Source organism: Zingiber officinale, chromosome 4A, assembly GCF_018446385.1.
Source record: "Zingiber officinale cultivar Zhangliang chromosome 4A, Zo_v1.1, whole genome shotgun sequence".
NCBI lineage: Eukaryota > Viridiplantae > Streptophyta > Magnoliopsida > Zingiberales > Zingiberaceae > Zingiber > Zingiber officinale.
The window spans coordinates 127,813,106-127,832,935 of record NC_055992.1 but is presented as its reverse complement, the minus strand read 5'-3'; the positions used below and the strand labels follow the sequence as shown (position 1 = coordinate 127,832,935).

Sequence of the window (19,830 nt, the reverse complement as noted above, 5' to 3'; positions counted from 1 at the left end):
TCTCGAATCAGCGTCCTGCGTCAAACACATATAAATATTTTATTTAGCTAAATCCAAATGAATAGCTAAATAAAATCCCTAATACTAAATTAGGGTAAAATCCTAAACAACACAACCTCAATCTACCTAATTAATCTAATGGTTAATTAGGATTAGTTACCTAATCCTTAATCACCTATTAGATTAGGAATCCAACGGTTGACTAGGGTTAACTATCTTAACCCTATTCCTTCCATTAGATTAACTCTAAGCAATTAAATCTAATCACAATATTCCAACCAACACAAAATCTACAATTAACATGTATAAAAATCTCTACACATACCTTGATTCACAGCCCCTATTGCTTGCTGGATCAAGGTTGCTGCTAAAATCACTTCACGATCACCTTCCCAACACCACAACAACAGGACCTCACTGCTCTAATCGAGTTGCTGTTGAAACAATATATTGTTGGATCATAGAGCAATCCACAGAACAGGTCCTCACTGGAATAAACCGGATGAAGCAATGAATTAAGCTAGAATTCATTGATCAGATTAAGATTGAAGATCACATAGCACATAGTAGATTACACCATGGAAATCATAGATCAAACAACACCCTAATCTTACCTCAACCGATTGTCTCCAGGAGGTGTCACCCAATCCGTGACCTAAATCAGCCACAAAGAGAAGAGGATCAGATTTGATCAAGGGAACAGCAAGAACGTGATCCAATTCCTTTCCTAAACCAGAACAGAGCATTGATCCGTGAATCAACAAGAATCCGATGATGAATCAAGAGGGAAATTGACAAGATGGGTTTCGGTTGAGTCTAGCTTACCCTCGCAGACGATCGAGTGGCACAATTCCGGACTAGGGCACCTCTCTAAGCTTCGGTGGCCGATGGTGGAAGGAGACGCAATTCGGCGATGCCCTTCCTCCAAGATCACTACTAGGTGATGCCGCTCGGTCCAATCCGGCCAGCAAAAAGGGTAATCACACTGTGTCCAGCGTGAGGAGAGAAGAGGAATGGTCTACCGATGGGAGACGATGCATGATCTGTCCCTCACCGTGCCCTAGCCACAGCGCCTTCGACGATCGTCCTCCAAATCCGCCGGATAGAACCTCCCGATCAGATCCAGCTCCTCGGCACCGTCGAGCTCCGGTGATGAGTCTCCTTCGGCCTTGGCGTCGAGTGATCCGCGAGAGAGGGAACAGAGAAGAAGAGGGGAGGTCGGCTCGCGTCGGGGCAGAGAGGGGAGGAGATCGGGGAAAGAGAAGGATCGGCGATGGGGTTTGGGGGAGAAAAGAAATAAAGGAAATGAATTTATATATTAACACATTTCCTCACTTAAACGGGTATCCTAAACAGGCTTTATCCGAACCCAAAGTTGATCCCCTCAAAACCCTCCGTACGAGCTCCGAAAAATTCCCAGAAAATTTCTAAAAATTCCGGAAAAATTCTATAAGGCTATTTCCCAAATAACCTTATTTATTTAAATTTTTCCGAGATCTCACAGCCCATCACGACGATGGCCGGCCATGAGGCGAGCCAAAGTGCGAGGGGGCTTAACTTTTACCGAAGGGACCAACCGATTTCAGCGCCCGAGCCCGAGGGCAAAACGAGAATCGCATAGACGGCACCCGAGAGCGTTCGAGAGATCACGTGGTCAGAAGACCCCGACGGGATGAGTCAAGGACAACATCCGCTGAGAGAACACGGATCAAACGCATTTTCACTCCGAACTCCGTAAGGCGATCGAAGGGAAAGTTATGTCTGAAAGTGCTCATTTTCCTTTGGAAGCCAGCACGTAGCACAAGCAACACCCGCAGCCCACGAAAAATTAGCGTGAGCAAGCCAAAGATGAAAGGACTCAGAGGCGATACAATTGGCCGCGTGATGGCAAGGTGCCCATCAAAGCATCGGAGTACACAACAACTCACGTGCCGTCGCGAACATTCAGCCTGATGCGCATCGCCCAGACACACTCGACAAATACGAGTGCAAAAGGGGTCAAGAGCAATCCAAGCTAAAGCACCGCCGAGCACGAAACGAAAAGCAAATCGGGAGGGGCACCAACCAAACGGAGGGACAAGCCGACGGCACACGCAGCCATGGCGCGGCACGGGGGCAACCCCCGGTGCCGAACGTATGGTTGGTTCGAAGGGGCCACTCGAGATCGACCAACCTTACGGAGGGACAAGCCGAATGCACACACAACCATAGACCGACCGACACGAGGGCAACCCAAGATGTCGGGACATTTTTGGTCATCGACCAACCTTGCGAAGGGACGAAGCCGACGGAACCCGCATATCTAAAGAGTGGCACGGGGGCAACCCCCGGTGCCAGGCATATGGCTCAAAGGGGCCATTCAGGTTGACAATTTTTGTCAACGACCAACCTTGCGAAGGGACGAGGCGACGGAACCCGCATATCTATAGAGCGGCACGGGGGCAGCCCCCGGTGCCAGGCATATGGTTCAAAGGGTAATTTGTGAAGGGCACGTAGCAAAGACATATATCTTTAAACAAAACTTAGTATATGGTTTCCTTTGCATGGATCTTCTGGATAGGAACTTATTTTTCCGCTGCGCTTTTTCAGCATATTTAGCACTATACTTCCTAACAGTGGTATCAGAGCCACTTGCAAAGGCATATACTAAGTTGTAGTAAATTTTGATATGTGATATAGAAATGCATGAGATTTTACTATGATTTACGTGATTATGAGTAAGATTTAGGTCAACAGTCTCGGATAAAGTTTTGTGGGTAGCGGGGTCTCGGACATGACAACAACTCATACAATGAGTATGCAACTTCTGGGGCGTTGCCCTCTCACCCCACAAAGGGTGATGCCTCCTTGATGCCCGCCCGCTAACCGACTAGCGGGAGCACTGTGGCATTGCGACTCATAAGTCTTTGTTTAAATCAAGTAGATTTTATGTCATAAAATATTGTGAATGTTATGTGACATGGTACATGGTATGACCCTTAACCTCGATGTGATTGGATGTGTGTTGTAATTCATAATACGACTTGCGTGTTGTACCTCTCCCTTTTCTTTCTTGTTGTAAATTTAGACTACCCTCGAATGTAACTCGAGCTTTCTTTAGGTTTTGTAATGTACAAATTAGAGAAGAACGAAACTACTGGATGACGGTGAAAAAGGGAGGAGGACAACAACACATGACGACCGAGGAAGCACTTAGAGAAGATGTTTTGACCTAGGTTGACATTACGATCTTCTCATTGGCTTGAGAGGATCATAGAAAATGGAGACATAGCCATGTCACATTTATTTTATGCATATATGTGATGTATGCCATGATATGCCATGCGATGCATGCGTAGTTTAATCATGATTAGATCTCTTTTATATATGTCTACCAAAGTTTGGTACTTACTTCTAGCTCGATCAATTGTAATCAAGTTTTGTCAAAGCAAAGTGACTCGATTTATCTTGCTAGAGTGCGACAGGACAATTGTGATGTCCGACTACTAAGCTTTGGATGTGACTTAACTAAGTTGGGAACTTAGAGATATATCCCATATGATGAAATTTAAATTATACTAGTCTTGGGCGATTAGCCAAAGCTAACTCAAGATGAGTTAGTGGATTTCATAAGATGGGCAAATGAACAAATAGTCTTATTCACCCAATGATATAAGAGTTACATATGATGTAATTGGTAAACGTTACCTACCTATGTTATATTAAGTCTTGGGCGATTAGCCAAAGCTAACTCAAGATGAGGTATAATATGGATTTTGTCCCACATAAATACCAACGCGATTAGACTTGGAGCTAGTACTGTGGGTAACACCACATCCATGACTTGCTCCTACCAAAGCTTTACAATTCAATGGGAGAATCATTTAATTAAAGACCTAATTAAATGACCTAAATATGATACTTATTTCTGCATTTTATTGTTGTAGATCATCATGTCGTCAAATACATCGAATACTCTCTCTCTCTCTCTACAATCTGCCTTTGATAAGGACAAACTCAATGGAACTAACTTCCTAGACTGGTACAGAAATCTGAGAATAATTCTCAAGCAAGAAAGAAAACTGTACGTCCTAGAGCTACCCATTCCTGAAACACCCCCTACGACTGCCACTAGAGCTGATAAGGATGCTTATAAGAAGCATCAAGATGATGCATTAGATGTATCATGCCTTATGCTCGCCACCATGAACTCTGAGCTTTAGAAGTAACATGAGAACATGAATGCTTATGATATGGTTGAACATCTTTGATAACTATATCAAGGGCAAGCAAGACATGAGAGATTTGAGATCTCCAAGGCTCTATTTCAATGCAGAATGTGCTCAAAATGATCGGGTATGTGGAGAATCTACAACGATTGAAATTTTCATTAGGCCAAGAATTGGCCACTGACTTTATTTTACAATCATTGCCTGAAAGATACAGTCAATTTGTCATGAATTATAACATGAATCAAATTGACAAGCCATTGCTTGAGATATTAAGCATGTTGAGAACTGCTAAACTCAACCTTAAGAAGGCAAAACCTAGTACCATTTTAATGGTGCCAAAGAGCAAAGGCAAGTGGAAGCCTAAAGGTTAGGGTAAGACCCAAGACAAAGGCAAGGGTAAGACTCATGCATTGAAACCTAAAGGTGGGGTTGCTAAGGAAGGAACCTGCTTCCACTGTGGTGAAAATAGACACTAGAAGCGGAACTGCAAGTTGTACCTAGAGGAAGTGAAACAGAAGAGAAGTGAGACTTCTACCTCAAGTATAAATGTTATAGAAGCCAATCTATCTATTTCTTCTTCATGAGTATTAGATACCAGGTGTGCATCTCACATTTATACTAATATGCAGGGGCTGAGAAATAGTAGATCTTTGACAAAGGGCGAAGTAGACCTATGAGTAGACAATGGTGCAAGAGTTGCTGCTATAGTTATAGAAATATATTCCTTATATTTGTCCACTGGCCTTGTTTTAGAACTTCAAGAGTGCTGTTTTGTGCCTGCCTTAACTAAGAACATCATCTCTGTTTCTTATTTGGACAAGAAAGAATTTTCATTTGTATTAAAGGATAAATGTTGTTCCATTTATTTCAATGAAGTGTTCTATTGTAGTGCATATCTTGTGAATGAACTCTGATCCGGCGGTAAGAATGGGGGATCCACTTCCTGAAGGGTCTCAGCTTGAGGACAGATGGAGGGCTAAGCGGTTAATGGCCGCGCCGAGCAGCTGAGTAGGTCCGAGCGGAACCAAAGATAACCCAGTCATGGGCTGGGGTTTCCGACGCCAAGGCAGGAGAACCGAATGGCCGAGCGAGGCGTCTGTCCGGCTGGGACCGAAGGGCTGAGCGGGTGGTCCGTTCGGCCAGGACAAGGGCGAGGGTACGAAGGTTAGCCGAGCGGCCTATCCGTTCGGCTCAGAATATGGGATGTCAGCAAAGGCATGTCTGATGATTATGCCGTACACAAGAGTGCACGATGGAGGATCTCGCCGTCACATCATGGAGAGGTTGATACAGTAGCGGTATGGCCTTATGGACGTCTTTCTGACAGACCCATATCTGGGCATAGTCCTTCTGACAGACCCATACCTGGGCATGGTAGAAAACAGTAGATTGCTTCGATTGGCGCGCCCAGGCTCCTTGGAGAGGTCTATATAAGGTCTCCGTTTCTTCACCGGAGGGACACAGGTCTTCTGTTTCTGAGACACCTCTTCATCTATTTCCTCGCCTGATTTGAGCGTCGGAGGGCCGTCGCCGGGACACCCCTCCCGGCTCGATTTTGTTGCAGGTTCGCCGGAGGACTCGAGGATCCAGCAGGGAGCGCCACATCCCCAGCGTTCGTTGACCCCTGGTTCGGACAGGATCAAACTCTATGTTCTAAACTTTGACAACCCAATCCATAACATAAATACCAAACGGTTCAAGTCTAATTATTTGAACCAAATATATCTATGGTATTGTCGCTTAGGTCACATAAATGAGAGTCACATATATCAACTCTATAATGATGGACTTTTGAACTCATTTGATTTTGAATCATATAAGGTATGCGAATCTTGTATTCAAGGCAAGATGACAAAAACATCATTTAGTGGACATAGCGAAAGAGCTAATGACTTGTTAGGACTCATACATACTGATGTATGCGACCGTTTCAGAATAACAGCTAGAAGAGACTATCATTACTTCATTACTTTCACTGATGATATTAGTAGATATGACTACGTGTATATGATGAGACATAAGTCATAATCTTTTAAAAAGTTTAAAGAATTCAAGAATGAAGTATAAAACCAACTTGGTAAGCGTATTAAGATGCTTCGATCAGATCGAGGCGGGGAATACCTTAGCCAAGAATTTTATGACCATCTCATTGAGTGTGAGATCATATCTCAACTTACTCCACCTAGGAAACCACAATGGAATGATGTATCAGAAAGGAGAAATCATACTTTATTGGATATGGTACAATCGATGATGAGTTAAACAGAACTTCCTACTTCCTTCTGGGGACATGCTCTAGAGACGGTCACTTTCACACTTAACTGCATTCCATCTAAGGCTGTCATAAAGACACCATATACAATATGGACTGGGAAGAGTCCCAAGATATCTTTCATAAAGATTTGGGGATGTGAGGCTTATGTTCGACGACAAGTCTTAGATAAACTAGGACCCAAATCAGACAAGTGATACTATGTAGGATATGTTGGTGCATGGAGCACCAGACAATCGAACGTGAGTTTTGATTATTTCAAAGGGTTCAAAGTTAATTTGTCTTATAATCTAACATGTTTGAATGAGTTTCCAAGAAAGTCTTAAGTGTACTTAGGTAAAAGCCCTAGCTGCAGTTAGGCAGGTGGAAAATCCTAGGGGCGGTAACCCTAAGTTATAGGGGGTGGTAACTCTAGGTGAGGAAAAGTCCTAGCTGCGGTTAGGTAAAGGGAAAACCCTAGGGGGTGGTAACCCTAGGTCTTAGGTGTGGTAATCCTAGGCGGAAAGTCTTGGCAGGTCATGTTGGTTAGTCCTAGGAAGATCGTACCGGTCCCACTGTACAAAAATTTTGTACAAGTGTCGAACCTTTCCTAAATAACCTATTGTGTTCTTTAGAAGTTAAATTAGGAATCGCAAACGGAACTTAACATTATTGATTCCAAATTTAACTTATCTATTCTTAATGGTTTAGATTTGGATCGCAAGCGGAACTTAACACTATTGATCCAAATCTACCTATGTTATAAATTTAATTAAATATTAATTTCTAAAATTAGCTTCCAGGTTAAACATGGCGAGACACTGGGCCTTCTTGGATATGGGAGCAACCACCACTTCCTAGACAAAGCCTTTTAAGGAAAGCTAATATTTAATTTTCTTATATAACTCTAGGTTTAATCAAAAAGAACAATCGAATCACAAATTCGAAAAATAAAAAAAACACAACTTCAAAACAAATCCGAAAAACTAGAATCTAATGTCTCTTGTGTTTGGAATTCATACAAAGAAAAATAACTAGCATGATGCGGAAAAAAATTACTAGTTATACCTTCTCTTTGTATGCTAATGACCTCGAGATCTTCTGTCGTATTCCTCGCCTTGCCTTGGACGTCGTGTGGGCGACGATCCTCCAAGATGAACACCACCCAAAAGCTTTCTTCTCCTTCTCTATGTTTCGGCCACCACCACCTTAAGGGAACAAGAGAGTAAAGGGAAAGGAAGAGGGGAGAGGGCCGGCCATAAGAGGGCCAAAAGCTTTCTTCTCCTTCAAATAGTCGTCGGGTTTCCTGGAACCCCTGCAAAGAGTTGCAGACATGATCAGTGGCTCCTGTATCTACACACCAGGTACTGGTAGATAACACCGCTAAACATGTTTCAACTACTAGAGTATGAGATATACCTTTATTCTTCTGATTCCTACGAGGATAGTCCGCCTTCCAATGTCCTGACTGCTTGCAGATGAAGCACTTGCCCTTCGGCTTCTTCATTCCAGCTTTTTGTCTTGTACCCTGAGGTTTATTCTCCTTCTTTGCTGAAAAGACATGTTTCTTCTTCTTCTTGCCTTTCAACTTAGAAGTAGAACCATTTTCAGCATAGTGAATCTGAGAACTGTGACGAAATATTCCTTCTACTGCCTGTAGTTCTGTCAAAGTTCCACCAACGTATACTCCCTTTTATTCATGTTATAGTTCAGGAGGAACTGCTCAAAACTTCTGGGTAGCGTTTGGAAAATTATATCAACCTGGGTTTCCCCATCGATTTCTCCTCCAAGGACTTGTATTTCGTTCAGATAAGCCATCATTTTGAGGATATGATCCCTTACGGGTGTTCCCTCCGACATGGTGGCTGTCATTAACTTTCTCATCGCCTTTTGCCTAGCAATCCGACTCTGGTGCCCAAAGAGTTCTTTTAGATTGTTCATTATATCATAAGCAGTTGGTAAATCTTGATGCTGATGTTGTAATATATTTGACATTGAAGCCAAAATGTAACACCACGCCATATCATCTGTTTTTACCCATTTCTTATACTACTCAATCTCCTCTGGGGTAGAATCACCATTAGGTGTATCTGGGCATACTTCTGATAGTACAAACTTATAACTTTCAGCAGTTAAGACAATATCCAGGTTTCTTTTCCAATCTATATAGTTGGGACCAGTAAGTTTATTTTCTTTCAGTATAATAGACAATGGGTTGAAAGACATCCTAAGAATCACAAAATAAGCTTTGGGCAGGACTCTAAATTTAAAATAATATTGATTCCTCAAACAATACTATTTAAATTTATCAACACCTCAAAACACCGTGAATATTGCATGCCACGTTAGTGTGGACGTATACAAATTCAACATTTGTAAGAGGAGGGTGTAACCCATTAATTTTATTATCTTGCCATCCTAACTTTATGATAAATAAAATTAATAGTTGGTTTTACTTTGGTCACGCAAAACAATAGCAGTGACTCCGTTGGGGAGGATACTATTGAATGCATCTAAGTGTATACCATTACTTGATACTTAGTCCATTAAATAGGATTTGTGCCCCTTCAGTTGGAGAAGATCACACGCTCCTAAATAATTTTCTATAACCATCCATAAAGGAAGTTTGATCTAGTGTTCCGCAACAAATCCATCCGTTGTGGAGGGAGGCACTCAGAGCCAACACGCAAGCTTGTTGCATCACTTACAAACCAGTAATGAAGACCGTGGAATTTATTTTAAAATCCCTCTCCCACTTAATTATTTAAGGTGAGGAATTTTAACGTATGCTAGCATACATCACATGCACATATACATCACAGTAAATAAAAGCAATAAATTTGAAAATTAATTTTCCAACTATTATAGCCTTTTCCATCACCGTCTTCAGTATGCTCCAACCCTAACTGCTGCCATCTTTAGCCATCGCCATCGGGTCAAGTTGTCGCATCTATCTTGCTTCTTATTCCGCTGCGCTTCTGGTCCTCCAATAGCACCACGCTTCGCAAAGATACGATCCGCGATAAAAATAGAATTTTACATATATCGATCCTATATTCTATAAAGGAATGTACATATATTCTAGATCGAACAAAGAAGTAAAATTCTAAAACTAATACAGCTCCTGCTGTATTTAATACATACAATCATGCACACACAAAATAATGCCCTTGACATGTCTAAGGGTCCAATCACACACAATATCTATATGCCATAATAGTTGGAGCCTGCAACCACAAAGTTAGCACATCCTACTATTATCCTGCCTAAATTATGTATGACATGTGCATAATTAATTTGAAAACCAAAACACACAGAGGCGAACCCTAGCTCTGATACTAATTGTTGGTTAGTCCTAGGAAGATCGTACCGGTTCCACTGTACAAAAATTTTATACAAGTGTCGAACCTTTCCTAAATAATCTATTGTGTTCTTTAGAAGTTAAATTAGGAATCACAAACGGAACTTAACATTATTGATTCCAAATTTAACTTATCTGTTCTTAATGATTTAGACTTGGATCGCAAGCGGAACTTAACACTATTGATCCAAATCCACCTATGCTATAAATTCAATTAAATATTAATTTCCAAAATTGGCTTCCAGGTTAAACATGGCGAGGCACTAGGCCTTCTTGGATATGGGAGCAACCACCACTTCTTAGATAAAGCCTTTTAAGAAAAGCTAATATTTAATTTCCTTATATAACTCTAGGTTTAATCAAAAAGAACAATCGAATCACAAATTCGAAAAACAAAAAAAACACAACTTCGAAACAAATCCGAAAAACTAGAATCTAATGCCTCTTGTGTTTGGAATTCATACAAAGAAAAATAACTAGCATGATGCGGAAGAAAATTACTAGTTATACCTTCTCTTTGTATGCTAATGACCTCGAGATCTTCTATCGTATTCCTCGCCTCACCTTGGACGTCGTGTGGGCGACGATCCTCCAAGATGAACACCACCCAAAAGCTTTCTTCTCCTTATCTATGTTTTGGCCACCACCACCTTAAGGGAACAAGAGAGCAAAGGGAAAGGAAGAGGGGAGAGGCCCGGCCACAAGAGGAGCACCAACAAGAGAATAAGAATTATTATCTCATGAGGCCTCTCCTTTCCTTCTTTTATATTACTTTCCCAAGGCAAATAAGGAAAGACATTTTACAAAAATTAAAATCTTCCTCTTATTTTTCCTTTTTCCTTTTTATTTTTCCTTTTCTTTCCTCTTGATTGAATCAATCACCAAATCAATGATTGGATGATCTTTGATTGGCCGGCCCCATGCTTGGGCACCAAGCAAGGGTGGCCGACCACTTAAAAAGGAATGAAATACTTTTGTAAAAATTTTATAAGCAAAGAAGAAAATCTCTTATAAAATTGTACAAGCTCTCTTTTTAATTTCCCAATGTGGATGTTAAAAAAGGAAAATTTTAAAAATTAAAATCAAGTTTTAAAATTTAAAACTTCTCTTCTAAAAATTTCTTTTTTAACATGGTTACAAAAATAGAAAAATTTAATTTTAAAACTTCTCTTCCTTTTTTCTAAAAACCATGAGGATGGTTAAAAAAGAAAAGTTTTAAAACTTTTAAACTTTCTGTTAAACCATGTGGCCTAATTCAAATAAGGAAAGTTTTATATTTTAAAAAACTCTCTTTTAAAACTTGTAGTTTTCTACAAAGAGAAGATTTTAAAAATTCAAAACACCCTCCTTATTTAACATATTATGGTCGACCCCTCTTTGCTTGGACACTAAGCAAAGGGCCGACCCCTTTGTGAAGGAGATTGGCTGGCCCCTTTGGCTTGGTCACCAAGCCATGGGCCGACCTCTTCTTGGACACCAAGAAGGGCTTTATATGGGTGGACTTGAGGCTTTAATGAGACTACGACAGGGACCTAGAGGAGAAATTGATTTTGACCTTCCGATGAGCTTGAGTATCCCGTGTTCGCCCCGAACACACAACTCAAGTTCATCAATAATAACTCATTTCACTAGAGAGTTATTATTGCACTACCGCACCAATCCCAAATTACATTATGGGCTCCTTCATATATGAGTGTGTTAGTCTCCCTGTGTTTAAGATTACGAATGTCCACTAATTAAGTAAGTCACTGACAACTTCACTTAATTAATATCTAGCTCCAAGAGTAGTACCACTCAACTTCATTGTCATGTTGGACTAAGTCCACCTACAGGGTTTAACATGACAATCCTTATGAGCTCCTCTTGGGGGCATTCTCAACCTAGATAACTAGGACACAGTTTCCTTCTATAATCAACAACACACACTATAAGTAATATCATTTCCCAACTTATCAGACCTATTGATTTATCGAGTTAAATATCACCTTTGATAAGTTAAAGAAATAAATACTAAATATATGTGCTTGCTATTATATTAGGATTAAGAGCACACACTTCCATAATAACTAAGGTATAGTTCTTTTATTAAGTCTGTATAAAAAGAACTTACCTAAAATGGTCTTACTCAATACACTTAGAGTGTACTAGTGTAATTTATTAGTCAAGATAAACTAATACCTAATTACACTACGACTATTCCAATGGTTTATTCCTTTCCATCTTAGTCATGAGCAACTTTTTATAATTTATAAAGAACTGATAACATGATCTTCTGTGAGTGACACCACACACCATGTTATCTAAATATAAATTAATTGAACAAGTACACTTAACAAATAAAATGTAGACATTTGACCAATGTGATTCTTTTATTTCAAAAATACATATTTACAAAAGCTAGACTTTTAGTATACACTCTAACAGGTCGAGTGCTTCAGGCAAAAATCCAAGAGTCGGGGACTAGAGGTTGAAATTCTGGTGTTGCGAACCCGGTGGAAGTCTGGGCGGGTCATGGAGTGGACGTCCAACATGAAGACCGGAAGCCTCAGGTGTTGAGCAAAAGTCCAGTCGGTCTGGAGGACTGAACTGGCAATAGGTAAACTCTCTTGAGTGTAGTAGGTGAGGACGCGTTCCCCGGTGAGAGAACAGTAGGCATCAGTTCAACCTAGGGTTTCCGGATGAAAATTCGAAGTCAGAATCAGACAGTCCAGAGACTATCAAAATGACTTATTATTTCTTATATTATTGTGCTAAACTCTATTTTGCAGGATATGTTTTATATTTTGGACTAACACATCTTGCAGGGAGTGAAAAAACCTTGAAGCCTCTGATGAACAGTACCCGAGGCGCCCTCCATGGAGCTTGGAGGCGCCTCGGGTGCAGTGCTTGAAGAGTCCGCATAGTAGAGCAGGAGGCACCCTCCAGGGGTGCTGGAGGCACCCTCCAGGGGTGCTGGAGGCACCCTCGACGCTAGGTGGAGGGTGCCCTCCATGGTGTTTGGAGGCGCCCTTGGGCGGATAAGCAACGGGCAGTGTGGAGCTTAGCCACGCGCGGTTGACTCAGGGCTTGAGGGCGCCCTCCATACGGTTAGAGGCGCCCTCAACAACCAACTTAAGGTAGATTCGAGCAACAACCACTACAACAAAAATGTTAAAAGACAACACCATAAAGACAACGGTTTTAGAAGGAACTGTTGTTAATTTGGTAAAAGACAACGGTTTTTGACAAAACCGTTGTCTTTGAGCTCCTCCAAAAAATAAAAGACAACGGTTTTGCAAAAACTGTTGTCATTGAGTGACTTTTTGTAAAATCAACAACACCTTTTATAACGGTTTTCTGAAACTGTTGTCTTTAAGCGCTTTTTTAGGGGTCAAAGACAATAGTTTTAATAAACCGTTGTCATTTTCGTTATAGCAATGTTTTGCTTCCCTCAAAATTTTTTGGTGCCCTGTTTTCCCCCCTTAGCCTTCCCGAACCCTAAACCCCTCATACGATCTTTTCCTCCCTTAGCCTTCCTACCGAGAAAAATGTCTCTGGTGAAGGAGTCACCAGTGAACCCTTACCCAAGGAGAAGGAGAAGAATAATCCCCAAACTCCACCGCCTCCGCCTCCGCCTCCGCTCCTGCCCCCGTCCACCCCCGAGCCTCCACCTCGCTCTGCCCCAGACGACGAGAGGGACTTCAAACGTGTGGGAAAGATGGCCTACAACTGGGCGATCGCCCTCCTCACCATCTCCGTCGCGCTTCTGCTGACCACCCCCCAAGCGCTCGACCACACCGAACGAGTCTTCCTCTAAGCCGCCGGCACCTGCCTCGCTTGCCTCTCCCTCGTTACCTCCGTCAGCCTCATCTACTACTCCATCCTCAGCCATCCCGGCGCCCAACTCGCAAAGGTACAAGAGAGGGTTGTACAAAAATTCGATAATTATTTGTCCCCCTGCTCCTACTTCTCTTTTCTTTCTTTCTTTCTTTTCTTTCATTTCCACTGCCCATGGTTATATAGAGGTCACCCTGTTCAGCTTGGCACTCATCATTTTTTTTGCTTTTATTTTCCTTTTACTCTGTCAACGAAGAAGGATTGGAGCTGATTAGTTTCCTTCAAGGTTACAATGTCTAAAAGCTTTGACTCTGTGTAAAGTTCTCTAGCCCCTTGTTTTTCCTTCTCTTTCCTGCAGCAATTTAATGCTTTAGGATGAAGTCTTGCAGGCAACTATGGAAGGCATCTGTTGGAAGAAGGTTTGAGATTTGGTCTTCTCCTTGATGAGGAAATTCACTATTCACCAACCCCTAGAACAGACCTTTCCCATGTACCCAAGGGTTTGAAGGGGGAAGGGATAATTAGGGTTCTCAGCCTCTTGCAACTTTTGGAAAGATGAAGTATATGAAGCTTGGATCGAGGCCAGATGACTTTCATTCTGATGGGAACAATATCAGGTGAAGCTCTTGTGAAAATTGATCTTTTATTGTCGAGAAAATGGAAGTTAAAATTACCTGTTAGCATTTTCTTTATTTAGTGTGTATATCTTCTGAAGGCAGCTCATTTTATGAAGCAAATTGCCTTTCTCTTTGTTCTTTATGTAGAGAGTGCTCCACCAAATAGACAACTATGTGATAAAAAAAATTGCTTCTTTTGAAGCTTTTTATTGCACTAGAGTACAGATTCTACACCAGTTAGAGGTCTTAGAGGTTAAATTCAAGGTTTAAAATCTCTTTCCGATCTAGAGTTTTCAGTGTGCCTATGCCAGAATGAAACACTTTTGGTGTCATACAAAGTGTCAACATATCCTACTAGTGGTGAATTGGTGTTGAGGATGGAGCTGAAAAAAGAAGAATGTACCTAGAGGAGCTATTCTACTGCTTCCAAAATCAACGAAAGTTATTTGAGCCTCAACCATTTTGGAGCTATTCATGAGTCAAAGAAAACACTCAGCAGTGTAGAGCTTGAGTGCGGTCCTCAGGGAAAGCTATTCATGAGTTGAAGAAAATTTCACAAAGTTGTCTCGAGCTCACTGAGTTGTCGTAGAGCTTGAGCAAGCCCCTTTGCATACAAAAGGTGTTTGTGGGTGGGTTGTGTAGAGATACTATGAGTTAATAAAGAGAAGTTGTTCCAAATCTTCTCACTCAGAGAATGCTTGCATTTTTTTTTTTTAATAATCCAAGTGTTTAGGCTTCTCCCGACTAATCCCGGAGGTAGACAACCTTCCCCCTTGATTTGCCTATCATGGCCATTCTGTGCATTGGTGGGCAGATAGAACAAGATGTTTAACTTGTGCCAACTGACAGCGATATCTCAAACCATATAATTTCTGTGAGTGAAATCATGTCAACATGGGTGACATAATATCATTCACCCATGCCAACAGTATTATTGTTGGTAACCAAAGACTTGTGAAGACATAAGTTTCATTTTTTTTTAAAAAAAAGAAGAAGCTTTTTTCTACTTATTGATTGTCCCTATCAGTTAACTTGAGTTTCAGAGAAGGGTGTTAGGCTCCTCTTAACATGAAGACTTTATATGGAAAGTCTGAATTTTTTTACAACATGTGGATACATTTTCTCTTGGACTGAAAGTAGTCTATCTAGAAGTTTTTTATTCAAAGAGTGATGGTTTTAGAAGTATATTTTATCATAAAAAGTATTAAGAAATGTACAGTGCTTTAATGAATAGGATAAGGAGACATTTCATTTTAACACAGTTGCTATCATTACATAGTTCGCTGTCAGCTTCTCCAGTTTCCTCTTTATTCATGATTATATGTTCAGAAATTGAGTTTATTGCTATTTTACCTTTTTAAATGATTTTACATATCCATTGTGTTTTTTTCTTTTCATACATATTAAAAGACGTCAGTTCATTCATCTGAATACTGAGATTTGAGAATTATCCAGGTTTGTTACAGCTGAACTGGAAGCTGATGTTGGTGCGGGAAGCATCCGACGATCGAACCTTAGTTTTGATAATGGCAAAGGATTCAAAGTTAAGTTAGTGTGTGATCTAACATGTTTGAATGAGTGTTTCAGGAAAGTCCTAGCTGCGGTTAGGCAAGTGAAAAATCCTAGGGGGTGGTAACCCTAGGTGGAGAAAAACCCTAGGGGGCGGTAACCCTAGGTCCTAGGGGGTGGTAACCCTAGGCGGAAAGTCCAGTCGGTCTGGAGGACCGGACTGACATCAGGTAAATCTCCTGAGTGGAGTAGGTGAGGACGCGTTCCCCGTAGAGGGAACAGTAGGCGTCGGGTCGACCTAGGGTTTCCGGTTGGAAATCCGAAGTCAGACGAAGACTGTCAGCTCTTTTTCACTTATGAATTATCAGATTCTAACATTGTCTTGCAGGGTATGCAATTTCTCGGACTAACCTTGTTTTACAGGAGAAGCGGCTCCTGGAAAAAGGAGGTCCGGGCGCCCGGGACCAACTTTTATCCCCTGCGCGACTTCGCGACGTGGAGCAACCTGGTTGGCTGGCCACGTCACACTCCAGGCGCCCGGAAAGGTCCCAGGCGCCCGGAACCTCATATAAAAGGAGGGTTGAGGTGCAGCTTTAAGTACAACAATCTTCTAAGCATTCTCCGTGCGACAAGCTGTTAACGTCTCGACTAAGAAGTGCTGCAACGACAATTCGGAGCTTCAGCTTTATTCTTTTTATTGTCGGTACAATATTCTTTTCTGCTTAAATTGTACTTAGTGTGTAATAGCTTTTATGAATTATAGTTGTTGCCCACCGGAAGCGATCAAGGATCGCGGGCCTTCGAGTAGGAGTCGTCACAGGCTCCGAACGAAGTAAATCCTTCGTGTCCATTTCATTTACTTTTCCGCTGCGTTATTTCTGAACAAGCTTTTACGATTTCGAAAAACGAAATAACCACGAGCGCTATTCACCCCCCCTCTAGCGCTTTCGATCCATCAATTGGTATCAGAGTGGGGTCGCTTTGAATTGGTGCAACTACCATTCAAGCATTTTTAGTGGCTTTGTCGTTTATATAGATTAAAAATATAACCTTACGCCTTTCGTTTTTTCCCTCCAAAACTGTTTTTGAAAAATTAATTTTCATCTTTTCACCATTGGTTGGAATTAGCGAAATATTACATTTTCAAAAATTTGTAGTAATATTTTTTTAATAATATTTTAATAATATTTTATTATTTTTTCTCAAAATTCCTGAATTACTATTTTTATTTCTCTCCCACACTACTAATCCAAGACTAAGTCTTGGAACAAGTTTTATTGTGTTTATTTTGCGAGATTGTCTTTCTAAGATGACCTATCAAGAAGGCTACAACACTGCTCGCCCACCGCTTTTCTCCGGAGATGATTTTGGAGATTGGAAGGGTCGGATGGAGGCGTATCTCCAGACTCACTTTGAAGTCTGGATGATCGTCAAAATCGGGCTTCAACTGCCAACTAACGGCGCTGGCAAGCCACTACCGTACGAGAACTGGGACGCGAACCTTATCAAAAAGGTAGAAGCAAACGCAAAAGCAACGTATACACTTCAGTGTGGCTTAACGAATAAGGAGCTGAATCGCGCCGGCCCATTGTCAAGTGCCAAGGAGCTGTGGGAGAATCTGATTGAGTTCCACGAAGGTATTCCTGATACAAAAACAGGTAACCATGTTTTAATAAATAAATTATTTGAGCAGACTAATACTAGTCCGGCCGAGGAAGGTGTTGCGTTATTTGCAGGAACAAGCAAGATGAAGAAGGCACTGAAGGCAACATGGGACGTGTAAGATATCGTAAAATTAAATAATAAATGTTATTGGACGAAAAATCGTATTGGATTTTTCTGGAATTTTTAGAAATTTTTCGGGATTTAAACGGGCTCCGTATGATCCGTTTTGAGAGAATGGATTCCGAGTACAGAGGAGGTCTGTTTAGAACACCATTTAAGTGGGAGTTGGTTAAGGAGAAAACTTTGCGTTTAATTAAATTAAACCTAAGTATTTAATTAAGCCCTAATTCCTTATTCTTTCCTTCATTCTCCGATTTCTTTTCCCTCACGCGAGTTTCCCTTTCTCCCGAGCCCTCTCTTGCGATTTCTTCTCGCACGATCGCCGGTCGCCATGGACTCACCGCCGGCAAACGATCCCCTCCTCCAACGTGCCTCGGTTGAACTCTCCCTCTCTCTCTCGTGTCGCTGTGATCCGCTTCTCCCCGACGCTTCTCCCTTCCTCTCTCACGCGGATGAACCCGACACCGACGGAGAGATTCTTCCCTGACGATCCTATTCTCGCCGAGTCGCCTGAGGGAGAGCATCGGATCTCGACGATATCAACCATCTCTGGAGGAGCGACCACCTTCTCGGCCTCTCGACCATTCCTTATGCGCGGTCGACAGCGATCGGGGGGATCCGATCTAGGGCACAGCGAGGTTTGAATCTCATCGCTCCCAGCCGGTTATTCTCCTTGTTCTTCCCTGTGATTTGTTCATTGGAATTTGATCTGCAGCTCCACACTTGCTGGATCAGATTGGGACAACACCATCCGGAGGTAGTCGATCAAGGTAGGCTTTATTCAAATCGTAAAGCTTCAAAGATCTTGTTTAGTTAACTTCGATCTTGATAAGCTTCTTATTCTGGATCAGAGGAGGTGTTAGTTGGTACAGTGCTTGTGCCGATCACTGTCTTGTTTCCAATGCTGGAAGCTGTGGGAGTCTCGGCTGGGGAATTTGAGATTGATTGAGGTGAGTGTTGTATTTTTATGTTAAGGTTTTAGTAAGTAATGGCTCTACAGCTAAGTGTTGGATTTGATTTTGGAAGGAATTAGTGTAGGGCTTCTTGGTAGCTGCCGGCAGAGGTCTTGTTGGGCTGTGAGATTTGGATTTTACTACCAAACCTTAAGGTAAGTAATGTCCAGTAGGGTAATTCTATTGGTTTCATTGGTTTATTGCTAGATTAGGTTTCTGCTGATTTAGATTGTTTTGTTTGGATGGCAGTGTCTATATAGTGGATTGGTAATTAAGAGAATGGATGAATTATTGAGTTTAATCTTAATTGAGAATGTATTAATTGAGGATTGTGTATTGGATTTATGCTAGGTGTTGATTTTGGGCACCTATTTGTGTTGGACCAGCTGTAAATGGGTGGAGAAGATCCATTTTTTCTCCACAGCAAACTTTGGATTTCTTCATCAAAGGGTGTGGATTTTGTTTTGGATCAAGGCGAGGTAACTATGGAGTTTTGGTTGCATTTATGTGATATATTGATTTGGTTGAATCTTGGATTGATTGGGGGATTTAGAAGGATTTATGATGAGTTTGGATTATGTTTAGATTTAGGAGAAGTTGGATTGAGGATTAATTGGAAGATTAATCAGATATTAGATCTGGTTGGAGTGAACCTAATTGGATTAAGGGATTAGGTTGATTATTTCGATTGGGGTTTTTCTAATTAGATTGGGGAGTTTATTTAGCTATTTGCTACCTATGTAATTAGCTAAATATATTATGTGATCACAGGATTTTATTTCGAGGTGAGCGTCTCGACGTGGGATTGGATTGTTTGACGCGGTCGACAGATAAAGGCGGGTATTTCTTCCTTGGCCTCTATATAGATTTTCTTGTACTTAGTGCATGGATATTATTGGATGAATTAGGCTGCTTTATCTTATATCATGATCGGTTGCTGTTTTTCCTGCATGATACTTATACTTGACCCTTGTGATGATCTATTTTAATTCATATACAGTCTCCACTCTTGATATCTACTCTGTTGTGATTACACGTGTAGAGTATGGCTTGTAGGGATTGTCGGGTTTTTGGTATTCCCATGCTGATTGGGTATATGATGTGGACTGTACATAGATGGGTATGTGTTATAGGAGTCATCTAGTTGACCGTGCATTTACATGTGGTGTGTACATACGTATTTGTCATGTACTTTTGGAGGAGTTGTGTTGATTGTATGTTCGGAGTATATACACATGTCCGTTGTGTTTTTATTGGAGGATACATGTTGATTGTACTTATCTTTTGTGTATATGTGTGGTGGGATTATTGGAGATTTATGGTTGAT

At 41.3% G+C, this 19,830-nt stretch overlaps 1 long non-coding RNA gene across 1 annotated transcript; it reads right to left on the bottom strand.

Annotated features, from left to right (window-relative positions):
* Positions 1 to 330: 330 nt before the first annotated feature.
* Positions 331 to 1,053, bottom strand: LOC121971102. Its single transcript, XR_006109068.1, has 3 exons — positions 826 to 1,053; positions 615 to 655; positions 331 to 488 (listed from the first exon to the last, which is right to left on the bottom strand). It is a non-coding gene; the product is annotated as an uncharacterized LOC121971102 (long non-coding RNA).
* Positions 1,054 to 19,830: the final 18,777 nt, after the last annotated feature.